This window comes from Rhinopithecus bieti, unplaced genomic scaffold, assembly GCF_001698545.2.
Source record: "Rhinopithecus bieti isolate Rb0 unplaced genomic scaffold, ASM169854v2 scaffold_40559, whole genome shotgun sequence".
In the NCBI taxonomy this organism is placed as follows: domain Eukaryota; kingdom Metazoa; phylum Chordata; class Mammalia; order Primates; family Cercopithecidae; genus Rhinopithecus; species Rhinopithecus bieti.
The window spans coordinates 142,686-161,417 of record NW_016817388.1 but is presented as its reverse complement, the minus strand read 5'-3'; the positions used below and the strand labels follow the sequence as shown (position 1 = coordinate 161,417).

Genomic DNA, 18,732 nt, shown 5'->3' with positions numbered 1-18,732 from the left:
TCTCTACTCTATAGAGATATTTTTATGCTTTGTATGTCATTCTGTCACATGAAGTGTGTTGTAATGAGTATATTTATGAGTCTAGCCATTGGGAGTGGAAACTGATGTATTATGTAGCTTTGCACCTCATGTGCAGCTGAATTATTATGCAGATCTTAACAGCCAAGAAGTCTGTGATCAGAGAAGAAAAGAATTTCAAAACATAAACCATGTTCCTGGCACTAGCTTTGAATACTGGACATTCATAACCCACAAATGCCCAGACTATAAATTTGCAAGTTGCATTAATATGGCAGTAAAAGTCACTCTTCTGAAAGCTGCACTTGTAAAATATTTATAAATTCACATGGTTGTTCCTGGCAAATAACTACATCTGTCAGCTCTGTCTTTTTGCTCCCAAAGCAGCAGGGTTGGTGTCCTGTGTAATTCACAATATGTTCATAAAAAATTATTTTGAAAAATCAAGATAGAAGATATTTTATTCTAGGGGGCAATATATCTGCTCCTTCAATGGTATGGTGTTACTATTTGATCTCCTGAGATCTTTTCTCATCAAGGCTTTTTCTCTGAACAAGTTTCCACTTTATTGGACTTATCTAGTTTCCAAATTAGCAAGGCAAGTCCTGTGGGGTTGTCTTTAAAATCTCACATTAATATGTACAACACAGGCCGGGCACGGTGGCTCATGCCTGTAATGCCAGCACTTTGGGAGGCTGAGGCAGGCAGATCGCCTGAAGTCAAGAGTTTGAGATCAACCTGGTCAACATGCTGAAACCCCGACTCTACTAAAAATACAAAAATTTGCCAGGGGTGGTCGTGGGCGCCTGTAATCCCAGCTACTTGAGAGACTGAAGTGGGAGAATCGCTTGAATTTGGGAGGCAGAGGTTGCAGGAAGCGGAGATGGCGCTACTGCAGTCCAGCCTGGGCAACAGAGTGAGACTCGGTCTCAAAAAAAAAAAGATAAAAAAAGTACAACACAGTGGAGTTTTTCCTTCCCAAGTCAATATGTATATATCAATGTCACATGGTAAAGGAATTTTCTATGTATATAATCTCCCTATAGTGTTTAGGAGATGCTTCATATAAGAGACCTTTTAGATAGACCTGTCTAGATTTTTTTCTTAAGACAGGAAAAAAAATTAAAAGACATCAGAATATATTTTCATATAGATGTATGCCATACAGATGTAGTCCATTATTTCTAGTGGCGAGAAAGCCCCCCAAAATCATACCTACTAACATACTGAGTACTTGACAATAAAATATGCTGTTGTGTTTGTATGTGTATAATTTTTACTGCCATCTAGCTTTTCCTTCCCTCTCTCTCCATGAGAAAGGATTTAGGGGCGGGGCGTGGTGGCTCATGCCTGTAATCCCAGCACTTTGGGAGGCCAAGACAGGTGGATCACAAGGCCAGGAGATCGAGACCATCCTGGCTAACATGGCAAAACCCCATCTCTACTAAAAATACAAAAAATTAGCCAGGCGTGGTGGCGGGCGCCTATAGTCACAGCTACTAGGGAGGCTGAGGCAGGAGAATGGTGTGAACCTGGGAGACGGAGCTTGCAATGAGCCAAGATCGCGCCACTGCACTCCAGCCTGGGCGACAGAGCAAGACTCCGTCTCAAAAAAAAAAAAAAAAAGGAAAAGGATTTAGGTTGTTTATAATGCAAACATAATTGTTATAAAGACAGAACAGTTAAAGGTGAGATCAGAGATATAAAACATCAGATAATATTAAAGTCCTTAAATTTGGGGAGGTAATGCATCCCTTTGAGAATCTGATGAAAACTTTATGCTCTTTCCCCAGAAAATGCAAGTAAGTATATACACACAAACAAAACACATAATACACACTCTTGTATACAAACTCAGGCATTCAGAGACCACCAATACCATTCCACAGACCACCACAGAGGAAGGAGAAAGAAAATGTATATCAGGAAACTAGAATAAAATTATTAGTACCATTAAGCATGAAGTTTAGCTCTAACTTTTAGTCAATCCAGAAGGGAGAATTCAATGGGTTTCATAGATCTCAATGTTTAACAGAGAAATACACATCAGGTTTTTAGGAGACGTATTTTGAGAGGAATTTGTCAGGTGGATGAATCTTGGATTTATTTTATTTTATTCTTTTTATTTTTTTTGAGATGGAGTCTTGCTCTGTCACCCAGGCTGGAGTTCAGTGGCATGATCTCTGCTCACTGCAAGCTCCGCCTCCCGGGTTCACGCCATTCTCCTGCCTCAGCCTCCCGAGTAGCTGGGATTACAGGCTCCTGCCACCACACCCAGCTAATTTTTGTATTTTTAGTAGAGATGAGGTTTCACCATCTTGGCCAGGCTAGTCTTGAACTCCTGACCTCGTGATCCATCTGCCTCGGCCTCTCTAAGTGCTGGAATTATAGGCATGAGCCACTGCGCCTGGCCTCAGATTTATTATTTCTTTTTTTTTTTTTTTTTTTTTTTTTGAGACGGAGTCTCGCTCTGTCGCCCAGGCTGGATTGCAGTGGCCAGATCTCAGCTCACTGCAAGCTCCGCCTCCCGGGTTCATGCCATTCTCCTGCCTCAGCCTCCCGAGCAGCTGAGACTACAGGCGCCCGCCACCTCACCCGGCTAGTTTTTTGTATTTTTTTAGTAGAGACAGAGTCTCACCGGGTTAGCCAGGATGGTCTCGATCTCCTGACCTCGTGATCCGCCCGTCTCGGCCTCCCAAAGTGCTGGGATTACAGGCTTGAGCCACCGCGCCCGGTCTCAGATGTATTATTAAATACACAATGAACAATGTCTTTAACAGGAATTTTGCAAAAATGGAAAACTATTTTCACATGGCCATTTTTACACTGTTCCCTTAATAAATCCTGAGGATATTCTTAATAAGTAGTAATTCTTATCAGTAGTTATACCAACTGAGCCTAGATAATCTGGCTTCTGTATCTGACCTGACATAGCAACAAATGGTTTCCCTCTAGAGAAAGCTCCAGTATTCATAAGGTGCAATGTGCTTGCAGCAGCCTTCCTGGAACTACAACTAAGAAGCTGCAGCATCAGCAAGGCCTGAGAAATTGTATAGACTCACTAACCCACACATCTGGCAGGACTCATGTGTCAAAAAGGTGACTCTAAGCAAGACACCAAGAAATACATGAATTTAAGAGGCAAAACTAAAAACCATAAATAGGTTACAGTGGGAATGAAGGTGTACCCTACTTGATTTCTGCTCACTGTGGAGAAGCCTATGGTTTATGTGCTGATCTTATTTTGTCCGTTAAAGCCCGTCCAATCAGGCATATCACCTGGGGATGGGAACACTGATTGCGTACCAACTAGGAATAGAAGAATTCAAAGCTAAAGAAGGAAGAATCTAATTTCTGATTGAGAATATCATTAGACAGAAATTGACTGTCTAATTACGTTGATCCATCAAATGCTATTCTGGTGATCAGCAGCCCAAATCATATACATATACTTTTTTTTTTTTCCCAAAGAAATTGTCATGTAATCTTTTTAAAAGCAATATGGACTGATATCTTACCAAGCTAGAAGAACAAAATTTCTTCTTCAGATGCTTATGACAAAAGGACTTGGAATTATCTGTCTAAATAATGTCAAAATAGCCATTATTTCCTTCCACAAATGAAGGAACGGGATTGGGGATTAACTTTGTGGGATTCATTTAATTTTGCACTTGGCATAGTATATGGAAACAGTAAACAGTTTACAACATTTGAGCTTGGAGACTCTGGGTGGAATATTTAAACCATTGCTTGAGACATAATCAGTGGATAGAAAATTCTAAGAATGGCAGCCCTACTCCAGAACTTTCTAGTGGGTGACATCTGGAGTGAATTAAGTTTCTGTTCAGTCTCAGCTTTAGCTACAGATGTGGAGGTGTAAATGTGCTTTCCAGGAACTGTAGATTATATGATCATGATGTAGACTACTTTTATTAGGAGTTCAAGTACCACATTTCCAGAAATATAAAGAATGACAGCAAGGAAAAAAGCCTTTAGAGCTTAAATTACAACCACATCTAATGAACTCAGAGGTGTTTTTCACTTACTAGGGTATTGCTTTTCAACTCCTGTAGCTTAAATGAATCTAGTGATCATAACAGTAAATATGGTTTCCAAAGGTATCCCAAGAGGTATCATTAGTCACATATTACATCCTTTTCTAATTTGTACACTTTCCATGTTTCAGGATTTCACAGGACTGCTGAAACCTCCAGAATTTCATGTTTCCCTCAGCAGTCTACAATAACCCTTAATCTGAATGACATGTATTATTTCCTCAGCAAACATGTGATGTGGGAAGCTTAGTAAAAGATTTATTATAAGAAAAGGCTCGATGTTTTATTTCCTCCCCTAATTGAATACATTATTGCTCTCTGTTTAGAAATGCTATGTTGATGTATTACACCTCAGAACAACTATGCACATGCCATCTGCAGCAGGAAGGTTTATTAGACTACAAATCAAGATACAGATGTTGGAGGGAAAGCTACGTATGCTAAGTCATAATACATTAAAGCACATTTTAAATCTATATGTCATGGTGGTCCAGCAGATTTTTATTTTTTTAAATTAAGTATTGGTATTTATGAAAATTCAGGAACTAGAAGCCCTCTCTTCATGTACACGATAGGTAAAGTCATAAGCTGCTGAGGTGACAGATATAACCTTGTAGATGGGGAAAAGGACTAAGTAACTTCAAAAGAGAAAGCTCACGTTCTTATTCCTTAGTACTAGTGAAAAGATCCACATTTAAAGTCAGCATTCTAAGCCAAATGAGCAGATAAGTCTTTTGGGAGTGTAAATGATCACATTTTATTGATCTTTTCACATATTTAGATTTTCATCAATTTACCAGAAAAGCATTTATTGAGTACCTGTTACTGGCTAGGTGACTCTAGGATGTGCTCTAGGATTTTATTAAAACAAGACTCAGTTATATTAGTTTGATATAAGAGTAGTTGTTTATTTTTTCTTTCTTTCTCCAGCTCTTCAAGTTCAGGTCCAATAATGGACAAATTGCCCCCAGAAAGTTTACAAGAATATATCAACTACTTCATTGGTTGAAAGAATTAGAGGAAACTTGGCCAGCACAGCTGAGAGGATTGCTTTCCTGAGATATGACGTGATTCTCCTCCATTAGACTCACAAAAATATAACTCAATTGTATCAATCTTAAACAAATAAAATCTAGGATGCTCACATTTTCTAGAAGGATTAATGTTCTGTAGATCTATTGATCTTCTACATTCTTCTTAAAGTATCCAGGGTAATCATTAACAATACTTTGTTTTGATTTACTTGCCTGGTGTCTGAGGCTCTTCCAGCTCTCTATAATACATTTGCGCCTTATTTATCATGCTTATTCTGTAGATAAAGACAACACATTACTGGCATTTGTAATTGGGAGGCTTAAAATTTTTAAAAATAAAATTAGAGATAATCTAATTTTAGATTAGGGTTAGATTTTTAAATAGGGTATAGAACTTCAAAAGATGGTGGTTTTCTCTTTCCCTGTAAATATTCAGAAAACAGTCTACCTTTGGTCGGGAAGCACAGGCAAGGGCAGCGATTCAAGAAACCACTGTAAAAATGCACATCTCACCCAGTAAAGGAGAGATCTTACTTCCTATTAAGCATAGTTAGATGGGTGATTATTATTAATCATATATCACATTTACATAACAATGAAGTTTGGATGGCACTATCATACACTGTCTCATTTACCATATGAAGGAAGCATGTATTCATTCCTCAAATATTTTATGAATGCCTACTAGGTGCCAGACAGCATACTTTGTACTTGGAATGCAAAGGTGAGTAAGACAGATTCTCAGTGAGCTTACTTTCTAGTTGAGGAATACAATGTTATTAAATATAACGTGTTATAATACAGACATGATGAAGTACTGAGGCTACATGGGGTTACTAGTATTTTAGCCTCATTTTACAGAAAAAAAAATACTGACCAAAAATATTGACAATATTATAGGGCAGTTTTAACAATTAAATGAGAGATCGTATTAAGTTACTTAGTATAATGACAGCCCATAGTAGGGAGTCCATAAATGTTATTACAAAGAGGTAGCATAGAGTAATAGTTTGGAGAATGGGTTCTGTATCAAACCTTTTGGCTTGGATCTTGGCTATGTCTTAGTTTGTGCGGCCTTGGGAAAGTTATATGATATATCTAGATCTCAGTTTCCCCAGGGCTAAGATGAGAATAACAATCACAACCACTTCTCAGGGCTGTTGTTTTGAGAATCAAGTTGTCACCCATGTTCAAAAGAAGTTATTCATGGTAAAGATCAAAGCTGGGAGCAGGTCCAAAAACTATATCACACCAACTTACAGTTAGCCTCTCATAAAATAGAAATATCGTGGCCCTGAAGAGTGAGATATCCTTATTTTTACCATGGGGAGGAGAACTCCCCAGCAAAGAGTTCAAGCTAGGAGAAGGCAGCAAAGAATATTCGGCATTTTGAGGGTTAGAGAGAAAACTGGCCTGAAGAGAGAGGCCAAAAGAGAGGGAAAGAATGGACAGCAGTACGGGTTAGGGGAATGGGGCTTGGGCAGAGGTTGGACTGAACAAAGCAGAGGGAAATGGCTTTAAGAAGAGAGGAGGAATATGCCATCCACACATCTCCTAGCACTAAATAAGGGATAATCTTTCCAATATATCCAATTGTATTTTGCTAAGTGGGGGGTATCTATTTTTGTTGGATAATGCCTCAAATGTTATAAACAGAGCTAAGTAAGAGTATCCAAAATAACCCAATAATTATCTTTCAAGATGTCTGGTGCCAACATGCTCTTTTCTCTCATTTAGATTCCCACAAAGAAATTGTTGGACATGAAAAAGAGGCAGATATGGGTTCATAGTATGTCTCATGATACTGAGAGAATTTTCAAGATTGCAATTTTTCATTTCATTTTTTTTGAATGGCTGATTTAAATGTTCTTTCTGTACATAATGGGACAGGAATTGTACAACTATTACTGCAATCCAATTTTAGAACATTTTCAGAGAATGAAGGTGTTTTAACCTGTGATTTAAATGCTACCAGTTTATGGATCTCTGTTCTTGTACCAGAGACAATCTGAAGATTCTCTCCAGAAGTAAACATCCTAAACGGCAATCACCAACATTAAAACATGAGCCTATTTTACTCTTTGAGTGGCTAGCTTCCTGTGAAAGAATATACATTGCCTCTCTTCTTGTGTTACCTTTCTGATAATATTGGCTATGCTGTAGGCCAATGTATTATATCAGAGAGCATTTCGAGGAAAAGGTTCCTTAAAGCTCCTTATATATATTACGATTTTCTGCTATACATCATTATTACTAACATTATTCACAGCTAGTATAACATGTTTAGGCAAGCTCAGATACTTGGCAGTAAAACACAATTCTTTTAATAGCCTAGCTCCAATGGGTAACCCTTTGAAAAAGGCATTTATTGTTAGTTCTGTTAGCTATTGAACCAGTCTTTGCATATTTCAATGCATAAGCATACAAATGGAAATTTTTATTTTAAGTTCTATGCTATACTTTGCATATGAAACAGAAGTTCTTTAACTATATTGTGGGAAATTCAAATGTACTTCCTCCTCTATAAAGAAAATTAATCTGAGAACAAGGGTCTACTTTGAGATTGTATAGAAAGGGCAAATATATGCTTTGATATGCTGCTTAGTCCTGACCCCCACCCCACCTCATTCCAGTACCCTCATTAACAAGAAACTGTCAAAGTACTTGAACATCATGAAATAAGAATGGTATTTCAACAACAGATCAAATGCTTAGAAATCCACACCTCAAACCAGGTTATTCTTTCATTCCTAAATCGATAAACCGGCAAAAACAAGACCATATTTGAGCTGGCAAAACCTCCTATGCACTTACATTCTGTGAAAACATAAAAGGAAAAAAGAATTCTTCTATATTCTTTACATGATTTTCCATGAAAGCACTCATTAAATGATGTTTACATATAATGATGACAGAGTGTAGATGGGTTTACTGCTTGTCATTGGAAGGGCAGTGCCCTGGAGTCTTCTTCCAGTTCAATCTTGAAAAAATAACAGTCCTTTTAGTTTTTAGTGTACTAACTTGGCTCAAACCATACCATAAAGTACTTTTGTATGAAGGCTGCCATAAAAAAATCACTGCAGAATACTCCACTGTCAGAGTCAGCACAAGCTAATGCAAGCAAGTTACGCATGTTAAAATAAACAGCAGAGAATTGGGTGTGAAAACAGTATTAACCAGGTGTGTCCATCTGACTGTTATAACTTTAAAATATCTGTAGAACAAAGCCAGTTTTTGTCAAGGTCACTTACTGCTCAGAAAATGCTTTTCAGCTTCAACAAAAACATCCAAGAAACAAAATAAGGTTTTAAAAAAAATGATGTTCAAATAGGTGTGTTTCATTTTACATCACCTGTAAGAAACAGGGTTTCCATCTAACATGAGATTCCCATTCCTATTGCTCTGTAAAGGCACAGTTCTGATAAGTTCAAGGAGATGTTTGAAAAATGAATAATCACCTATATTATCATTTCTTTGAGAGCTAATGTGGCTTATATTGAAGGAAGTCACCAGAAAGGCTTTTATTGGACAAGCTGTGTGCTTGTCCTCCAGAGAGCTGCCCACAAAAATTCCTCAAAATATGAAAACTCTCCTTATTAGCATTAAATTTCGAGTATTATATCTTCAGAAAGCCCTTGTTAAATATACTTTTGCTGTCTATTGCAGTCTGTAAGTTTTAATACCATATGCTGGATATTTAGATTAGCCCTCTCAATCTCCATTTTACTATCCTTCTCTTTGGAGACATTAGATAGCTAAACACAGTTTTTCAGAGCACAGACTCTGAAAGTCAAGAATTGGCCTTGCCACTTAATAGTATGACTGGTCAGCTTATACTTACATGGTAGCCTTTCCAGAATACTCTGAGAAACACTACAAAGTGGTAGGGATGCAGAAACTGAGCTTATTGGAAATGGAAAAACCAAATAGTAGACTGGTAGCTCCTAACCAGGGAAACAGAGCAGTCCACAGTTCCTGAGTGATTGTGGCCCCAGGCTAAGAAAGTTAACTTACAGTTTCTCCAGTATAAAATAAGGATGAAACTAATAGTATCCAAGTGCTCACCACAGTGCCCAGTACACAGTAAGAGCCCAAAAGATGTTAGCTATTTTTCTCTTAGGTCCTTAAGAGGTTCTGGCAGCTGAGAGAAAATGAAAAAGGGCAGGAGGGCCCAGGATACTGAAAAGAAAGAAGGCCAAGGGGAAGAAGGTGGCTCCGGCCCCTGCTGTCGTGAAGCAGCAGGAGGTTAAGAAAGTGGTGAATCCCCTGTTTGAGAAAAGGCCTAAGAATTTTGGCATTGGACAGGACATCCACCCCAAAAGAGACCTCACTTGCTTCATGAAATGGTCCCACTATATCAGGTTGCAGCAGCAGAGAGTCATCTTCTATAAGTGGCTGAAAGTGCCTCCTGCAATTAACCAGTTCACCCAGGCCCTGCACCGCCAAACAGCTACTCAGTCGCTTAAGCTGGCCCACAACTACAGACCATAAAAGAGAAAGACAAAGCAAGCGAAGAAGCAGAGGCTGTTGGTCCCGGCTGAGAAGAAAGCTTCCAGCAAAGAGGACATCCCCACTAGGAGACCACTTGTCCTTCAAGCAGGAGTTAACACCGTCGCCACCTTGGTGGACAACAAGAAGGCTCAACTGGAGGTGACTTCACATGATGTGGATCCCATCAAGCTGGTTGTCTTCCTGCCTGCCTTGTGTCATAAAATGGGGGTCTCTTCCCCTGCATTATCAAGAGGCAGGCAAGACTGGGAAATATAGTCCACAGGAAGACCTGGACCACTGTCGCCTTCACACAGGTGAACTCGGAAGACAAAGGAGCTTTGGCTAAGCTGGTGGAAGCTATCAGGACCAACTACAACAACAGATACGATGAGATCTGCCATCACTGGGGAGGCAATGTCCTGGGTCCCAAATCTGTGGTTCACATTGCCAAGCTTGAAAAGGCAAAGGCTAAAGAACTTGCACCAAACTGGGTTAAATGCACGCTGTTGAGTTTTCTGTACATAAAAATAATTAAAATAATACAAATTTTAAGAAAAAGAAAAAGCGTAGGAGACCACCCACGGCAGTGGGCTATTCACTGGCTGAAGAACCCTTTTTTTTAATTATTATTTTATTTTTTGAGATGGAGTCTTGCCTCTGTCACCCAGGCTGGAGTGCAGTGGTACGATCTCAGCTCACTGCAACCTCTACCTTCCGGGTTCAAGTGATTCTTCTGCCTCAGCTGGGACTACGGGATTACAGTGATTCTTCTGCCTCAGCTGGGATTACAGGCATCTGCCACCATGCCCTGCTAATTTTTGTATTTTTAGTAGTGACGGAGTTTCACCATGTTGGCCAGGCTGCTCTCGAACTCCTGGCCTCAAGTGATCTGCCCACCTCAGCCTCCCAAAAGAATCCTTCATCTTTAGTTTGCAGTGAGAAAGAACCATGTAAGACTCTGCAATGGAGACACTGGAGTGCAAGATTAGCCAGGCACAACCTTCTAGTTTAATGTGCAGAGTTCTGTGAATCTTCTTGTACTAGGTTTTCAGGAGTCTCCCCACCCTGAATCTGGGTGTGCAACCACTTTTTGATCCATTGGCACATAAGCCACACTGTGCCTAGTCTAAACAGGAAACATTTCTCTCTTCTTCCCTGGTAATAAAACTCCAATTTGTATTCAGGTTTTTGGCAGAGATCCCTTGATTTCAGGAAGGGATCCTAAAAGGATTTTAGGCCCCTACCTCAACAACAAGGAATGAGCTGAAATTGGTATAAATCAGTCATAGTAATTTCCTTTTCTTTCCTCAGGGATTGGCCAATGAGTGGGCACATGACTGAATCCTGGCCAAGGAGACAAAGGGAAAGTCCACTAGGGAAGGCTCTCTTCCTAATAAAGAGACAAGACTCCACAAGTAGAATGTCTCCACCTGTCTTCTTTCTTGTTCTGAACACGGACATGGTGACTGGAGCCACAGTAGCTATATTCTGGCCAGGAAAATGACGAAGAAGTTGGCCCTGAAATCATTAGATTACTGAACTGACTCAGGCAACTGCCTACCTCCAGACTTCTTGTTATGTAAGAAATATGAAGCTCATTTGTTTAGGCCTGTACAGATGACTTTTCTATTTCTTGCAGTCAAATGCATTCTGATACTGTGCTTTGTCTACTTCTTTCTTACCTCTGCCCTCTGACAGATGAGGCCCAACCCATTTTTCTTATTTGGCTTTACTTGAACGAAGATTCTAATAACCACAAGAAACCACTCTGTTGATCAACTCCTCTAATATAAAAGGAAACAGTCATGTTCTGTAATAAGTATTTTGTATCCAATTGATTTATAAATTGAAAACACAGGTTAAGCAGAAAGATAAAATCAAATACGGTCTCTCCCCTACTTACTTCTCATCTCTCTCTCTCATTTAGTTCAAAGAGACATAAAGTGATACCACTCCATCATTTTTGACAGAGCCACACGTGTAATGCAAAACATATGCTGAAGTTTTGTAATTACTTGGGTTCCTTGAGCAGAAGAGGGACGAGCTTATTGTATGTTCATGGTCTCTTCTCCTTCTGTGTCTCCTGCTACCGTATCAGGTTGATGCCCTGAAGATAACCGTTCCTCACTAGAGGTTTCTACTACTGTGTCCTAAACATCAGATTAAACCCCTTGGATACTGACATTAACCTAAGCCCATTCATAGGTGCCTTACCTCTTCAAATGACAAATGTGAGCTGTTAGACACCTCTTCACTTCAGGCCTCCTGTTTCCACCTTCTTTCCTTTTTTCTACTGACCCATGCAGATGAGGCCTCAGGATGCAAAGCTCTCAGCTGGATCTGCCTAAAATACACCTTGATAAAACAAGACTTTAGAGAGATTATAATACCTTTACGGGGTAGTCCCTAAAAGTTGAAGAACACTGAAAATAAACCTTGTCTCTTTTATTTCTCCAGATGGCCAATACATAGATGAAAAGACAATCAACTATTATATATTAACTATCAGGGAAATGCAAATCAAGACCAAATGAGACACTACTTTACACCCTCTAGGATGGCTATAATCTAAAAAGACCAATAACAAGTGTTGATGAGGAAGTAAACATATTGAAACCCTCATACATTGTTGGAGGGAATGTAAAACAGTGAAGCCACTTTAGAAAATGGCTTGGCAGTTCCTCAACATGTTAAACATAGAGTTACCACATGACCCAGCAAATCCACTCCTAGGTATTTACTCAACAGAAATGAGGCCAGGTGCAGTGGCTCATGCCTATAATCCCAGCACTTTGGGAGGCTGAGGCGGGTGGATCACAAGGTCAGGAGTTCAAGACCAGCCTGGCCAAGATGGTGAAACCCTGTCTCTACTAAAAATACCAAAAAAATTAGCTGGGCATGGTGGCGGGTGCCTGTAATCCCAGCTACTTGGGAGGCTGAGGCAGAGAATCACTTGAACCCGGAAGGTGGAGGTTGCAGTGAGCTGAGATTGTGCCACTGCACTCCAGCCTGGGCAACAGAGTGAGATTCCATCTCAAAAAAAAAAAAAAGAGAAATGAAAACATATGTCCATGCAAAACTTGTCTGCAAATGCACACAGCAGCATTATTCATTATGACCAAAAAGTGGGAAAAAAAAGTAAATGACCATTCACTGATAAGTAGAGAAACAAAATGTGATGTATCTGTAGATAAAATGATATTGTGCAATAAAAAGGAATAAAGTACTGTTACAAATAACACAACATGGATGAACCTTGGAAACAGTATGCCAAGTAAAAAAAGCCAGACACAAAAGACCACAACTTATATGAGTCCATTCACATGAAATGTCCAGAATAGGCAAATCCATAGAGACAGGAAGTAAATTAATGGGTGTCAGGGGCTGAGGGGAAGAAAAATGAGGAATGAGTGCTAGTGAGTACAAGATTTCTTTTGGGGTGACAAAATGTTCTAAAACCAGAAAAGAGTAACATTTGTACAACTTTATGAATATAATAAAACCACCAATTGTACTTTTTTTTTTTTTTTTTTTTGAGACGAAGTCTTGCTCTGTTGCCCAGGCTGGAGTGCAGTGGCACAATCTCGGCTCACTGCAAGCTCTGCCTTCCAGGTTCATGCCATTCTCCTGCCTCAGCCTCCCAAGTAGCTGGGATTACAGGTACCCGCCACCACACCTAGCTAATTTTTTGTATTTTTTTTAGTAGAGACGGGGTTTCACCATGTTAGCCAGGATGGTCTCGATCTCCTGACCTCGTGATCCGCCTGCCTCAGCCTCCCAAAGTGCTGCGATTACAGGCATGAGCCACCGTACACGGTACATTTTTAAAAGATTAATTTTATTGTATGTGAATTATAGCTCAACAAAGCTGTTACAAAACAACACCACCAAACCTCCTCCTTTTACAATGTTTTTGGGGCTAGAAGACTAATATGAGATGAGGCTGAGATGAAAACTGGGTCTTCTGCTTCTTCCCTCTTCTTTTCTTTCTTCCTTTCCACTGCTCCTACCAGTCACTCTATCACTGTTGTCCTGAGGCACTCACCTGCTCCATCAGCCCCCAGAAACCGTAACAGGTATAGCAGCAACAGAAAATCACTTTAGCATGCTCCCATTGCTGCAGCCCATTAAAGCCAGGGACAAACTGCCCTGGCTGTCCAAAGGTAAAAAAATGCCTTTGTCTAGGACAGCATTCTTCTCATAAATTACAATAATGCAAATATAAAATATAAATTTTTTCATCCTATTTGTGAACTAAAACAAAATATTTAAAACATTTTTATTTGATCTTTAATATATTCTCAAAAATAATAGAAACCTGAATTATAAATTTTTTACTTACTCACCTTTTAAACCACATTGTTTCTATTTTCTTTTCCTCTTATTGCTAAGCAATGAAAATTTCTTTGTTACAAAATATAGAAAAATATGTACCTTGGATAGTCTAACTTCCAGAACCACTATATATTCCATCTTTGCTTTCAACAATTAATCCTCAGTCTAAAAGGGGAAAACAAGATAATCCCTCATTTAAATGATCAGTGGAGGGAATTCATACAGAATAGCAGACAACTCTCACAACTCTATCATTCAGAACTTACAACATTTTAAAAATAATACTTCAGAAACACAAATATATCAATATTTTAACAGCAATTTTTTCTGTCTCTCCTAGGCTTCTAGCACATATATATCTCCATTCTTGAGCCTTACTACATACCAGGCACTGTACTGGTACTTCACATATGTTATCTCATTTTATTCTCATTACAATTCTTTCTGTCAACCCAGGAGACTTCCAGTTTGAGACAAGAGAAAAAAGGGTGGTAGTTAACTGGAAAATTGAGTTGGGGTACCTGCTTCGAAATATCTCTTTTGTTATTTTACCTGAAATCCCACCATTAAATCTCACCCCTAGATTTGAAGATTTTTCTCTCTAGCTTAAGCTATAATCAAACAGGACTGAAGTCTCATAGATTCTGGAAGCTCAGATTTAAAGCAAGTGTAGTAAGGATAGGCAATGGAGACCAGAGAACCCAAAGCCTAACTCAGCAGTTTGGCCCAAGGAGCTGTCCCCATATGAGGATCATTGGTCACAACTCTTATTTCTTAGAAGGCCCTGACAGATGTGATTCTACAAGGACAGAGTTGTTCTCAGAGTCCCTGTTTTCTTGGTTTGTTCATCTCCTACCTGCTACTTCACTGGCTTCTGATAAAAGATTGTTTTTTAAAAATTCTGTCTACCCACTGCTAAGGCTGAGAAAGTTTGAGTAATTGATTTGCCCAATATCACAGAGTAAGTGATAGAACCAAGATTTGAACCCTCACAAAGTTGGTGTTCTCAATTACTTCTCGGCATTTTTCCCCCACTATTCTAGTATAATTCATGCATTGTTAAGAAGTAACCCAAAAATGTTTGTTTGTTGAGTCCCTCCAACCACTTATTTTACTTCCCGAATATCATTTCCCTGATGCCTTCTCAAAACTGACTTTCAAATTGTTTTATTTATGCTTGGATGAAAAATGGCTAAATGGTTGGCTTTCCCAGAATATCTTCATTTTGATAAAAACCAAAATTTAAACTAAAACAATGAAGATTTAACTTGAGAATTTCAAACATTATGAAGAATGGAGGTTAGTTCAAAGTATGACTAAGCGGATTTAGCAGAAATATCTTAAACTTGGAAAATATGAAAGCCCCTTCAGCAAACTGAAACATGTTTTCAGCATTATACTACTATAAATAGAACTATAGTTCAAAGAGGGGTTTTTCCAAGCTCCTAATTTAAATCAGCAAAAGAATGGTTTCAGGTTCCCACAACAGGAGCCATTTGATGGGATATTTTATCAAAAAATATCGAAAACAATATTACTGTGATGCTTTTAAAGGGGAGATAAGAATAATGGTTGTTAGCCAAAAGTCCTTTATTCTTGACTTAAAGAAAAAAGACAAGAGGGAAAGCCATGCTTTTTAAATTCTTCTCAGTCTGGTTTCTCTGACAAACCTGTTTGATAGGCATCAGGGACCTGAAGCAGTGCTTCCAGGGAAAAAGTAGCCATCACTCATGGTTCATTGGATTTCTATGACAGAATGATCACATTCTGTAGAACCTGGCATAAGCACATCATTATTAAGCCTTGCTTTAGCATTTCTTAACTGATCATGGATGCTGCAGTCCTTGGTGGCTCCTCTCTGTTGGCACTGTTTGTAGTTATTTGACCTTTTCTCAGTGGATAATCCACACAGAAAGCCCTAATTACTTCCCCAGCTTTGACCAGCCAGCAGTGTGAATAATCAATGACACTCATTTAGGTATTGCACAATCAGATGCTTATGGTGTTTAAAGAACATTTTTCCATTGACCTGCCACAGCTGCAAGACAATTACAAGCAGTAAAGCTGCTGTTGTAATCACAAGATGACCAGGTGACCTTGTAGGTTTAAAGTTGATGACTGAGGCCTTGACTGGGATGTAGTCATGATACAGAACGTATTTTGGGAGAGAAAGGAAGCTTCATTGTATACTAATGTGACATGTTCAGCCCCAAGAGCAGTGTTCTGAAATATTGACAAATCACAAGACTCATATTGGCAGGTAAAATTCAGCATTTATATCCATGGCCTCCTTCTTTCCACTGTACATAAAATATTAAATAAATAAGAATATAAAAAAGATTGAAGTCTATTCATACCTCTCTCTAAACTTTTTAAGGTAGGAATGAAGATAAAAGTGGAAGGAAGTTGTCCTGTCTAAATAGATATTTACAGGTTTCTAGGAGGTTAAATTTTTTTAATGTATTCAAATTGCAATGAATCCTCATGAACTCTCAGGCCAACTTCCCCCACAAAGATCACTATTAAAAAGATTTGCTGGGCGCGGTGGCTCACGCCTGTAATCCCAGCACTTTAGGAGGCCGAGGCTGGCGGATCATGAGGTCAGGAGATTGAGACCATCCTGGCTAACACGGTGAAACCCCATCTCTACTAAAATACAAAAGCTAGCCGGGCGTGGTGGTGTGCGCCTGTAGTCCCAGCTACTCAGAGGCTGAGGCAGGAGAATGGCTTGAACCCGGGAGGCGGAGCTTGCAGTGAGCCGAGATCGTGCCACTGTACTCCAGCCTGAGCGACAGCGTGAGACTCCGTCTCAAAAAAAAAAAAGATGTGAGATCTGGGGTTCCTTAAAATAATGACTAATTACCAAATTTCATATAAAACTTTAACATAAGTTGTAAGAAAGTGGAATATGATATTTCTAATAGAGTATTGTGCCTGGAAACACTACTGTATTGAAAATCCTTTGGAAACAAGGATTGATCATCTAAAGTTTGGGAAATGCAGTACACAATATCCTTTTCACGGAGATTTACAATGTACATTAGCATATTAAAGGTTCTGGAATGTGTTTCTCAAAACAACTTCAGGAAAAGCTAGTTTATAGATCTTTTTTTCCCTGTTATTATCATCTTACATAAAATTGAATTTGTAAACATGAGTTTTTGTCTCAGAATGTGAATGAGTAGACTTTCTACTTCACTTTTCATAAAGTTTTGTACAAAATAAGATCAGTAAAAACAATCAAGAAAACAAGTTGGTAGAACAATGAAACAGTTATGCTCCTGGCAGAAAAGATGAAGAAAAGGACATGTCCTAAATTAGGGACACAGCAGAGGAGAGTTTTGGAATGGAAAAGCCTCAGATAAAGGAAAGGAAGGGAAGGTGTGAGGTTAACGCACAGACTGTCTTCTCCTTTTTCAAACTGAAGGCTGTCCTGATTTAATCTGGCAAAGGAAGGCAAACCAGCTCATCAGCATGCAATTGATGATTTATCCAGCTTGCTGTCAGAGACAGCACTGTGTAAAGACACAGTAGAGAATGAGGAAAAACAGGCAAACCTTAGTGAGTAAGCCAAGAAGGCAAATCACTAAAAAAACACACACAGTAAAAAGACCGCACATTTGCTGGTATGATCTTGATTAATCCCAAGATAGCTAAAGCTTTCATGTTTGGGGCCCCTGGGATGTGTAATGCAAGTTTTTACTCATACTAGCAGAATCCAATTCATAGTATTTATAGTAAATGAGCTGGTTTTTAAAACATCACTTTTAGGTTCAGCAGGCATCACTGTGTTTTCTTTTAGTGTATGCCATGTTTGAGTGATATTTATAATTATTTCCTTATATATGTTTATTGCTTTGTTGGAAGCTGAGGCCTGTATTTGTCTGCATTATACAGCACCCCAGGATTAGGGTGGATTTACCTCTTATTCTGTAATACTGTCTTTCAAGGACCCAATAACTCTCTATAACTAGTTCCAGCTTGTAATGTGTCTGGGAATTTTTTGACTTTTGGAATCCATTGATGTCCTCCAGAAACATTCATTCTTAAATGTTGCCAAACCATCAAGAATATGAGGTTATTACAAGGTCAGTAGTAACAGGCAGTTAGAAACATAAGGGGAAAAGTGTTGAGAGGTAGAGGCAGCAACATCAGGAACATTTACCCATGCATATTGCTGACCAAGCAATTTTTTCTGCAATTCTGTAAAACTCAGTCTTTTAATTAAAGGCCTCCCTGTGAATGTGGCAAGACAATGTGTGGAATGTATTCAGGATTGCAACCCCTAGTCATACATTTTACCTCCTCAACCCTTTGATGTCACTTCACAGCCTTTAAATAACTGGTAGCACCATAGATCCCATTCCAAACCTGAGCAAGAAATTTCTAGAAAATAAACTTGGAAGAAAAGAGTTGAGGAGACAAACACCCAGCAAGTAAAATATATAAATATCTGGCTTCATACTGAACCCCTGAATACTAAATGTAAAATTTTAAGAACTAGTATAGGTGGGGCGTGGTGGCTCACGCCTGTAATCCCAGCACTTTGAGAGGCCGAGGCGGGCGGATCACAAGGTCAGGAGATCGAGACCATCCTGGCTAACAAGATGAAACCCCATCTCTACCAAAAATACCAAAAATTAGTCGGGCATGGTGGTGGGCGCCTTGTAGTACCAGCTACTCGGGAGGCTGAGGCAGGAGAATGGCATGAACCAGGGAGGCAGAGCTTGCAGTGAGATGAGATCATGCCACTGCACTCCAGCCTGGGCAACAGAGTGAGACTCCATCTCAAAAAAAAA

General features: G+C 39.2%; 1 pseudogene; it reads left to right on the top strand.

Annotated features, from left to right (window-relative positions):
• The first annotated feature begins 8,948 nt into the window (after positions 1-8,948).
• LOC108517864 (60S ribosomal protein L7a pseudogene) lies at positions 8,949-10,221 on the top strand (annotated as a pseudogene).
• The last annotated feature ends 8,511 nt before the right edge of the window (positions 10,222-18,732 follow it).